Genomic DNA, 612 nt, shown 5'->3' on the forward strand with positions numbered 1-612 from the left:
TATTACAAAAGCCATCCTTCCCCAAGAAAACTCTCCTAATCAGGAAATGCTCAAGCAGATGAACCTCTCCTTTACTTAACCATGATTCTCCACTCTTAGAGGAGCTCTGGTGGTGTGGTGCCTAACACATTTGACTGCTAACCAGAAGGCTGGTGATTCAAACCCACCAGCCACTCCTTGGAAGAAATATTGGGTAATCTGCTTCCGTAGTGACACTGCCTCGGAAACCCGGAGTGGGGTCGCTAAGAGTTGGATCTCACTTGACAGCAGTGAGTTTGGTTTTTTAGTTTTCTCCGCTTCTGGCAATTGATTTGTGGTCTTATGACATGGATTATTCGCTCATCCTGTGCCCTATGAGTACAATCCTGCTACCGGTTCATACCTCCCTTTAGAAGAAACTCTGTCTGGCTCCCATTAAATTTTTCTTTATTATCTGGAGAAGGAATATTGATTTTGGCCAAGATAGATCTCCATGGCCCCTCTCCCCCAGTTTCTGCCTCTTGTTAAGTATGTGACGCATGACAGTATACCCCATGAGGTATTATTAACTCCAAGGCACTTGAGGCTAATGCATTTATATTAAGGGGTATTGTAGTAGTTTCCTAGTGATAC

This window comes from Orycteropus afer, unplaced genomic scaffold (genome assembly GCF_000298275.1).
Source record: "Orycteropus afer afer isolate SDZICR_OR568_19922 unplaced genomic scaffold, OryAfe1.0 scaffold00002, whole genome shotgun sequence".
Taxonomy (NCBI): domain Eukaryota; kingdom Metazoa; phylum Chordata; class Mammalia; order Tubulidentata; family Orycteropodidae; genus Orycteropus; species Orycteropus afer.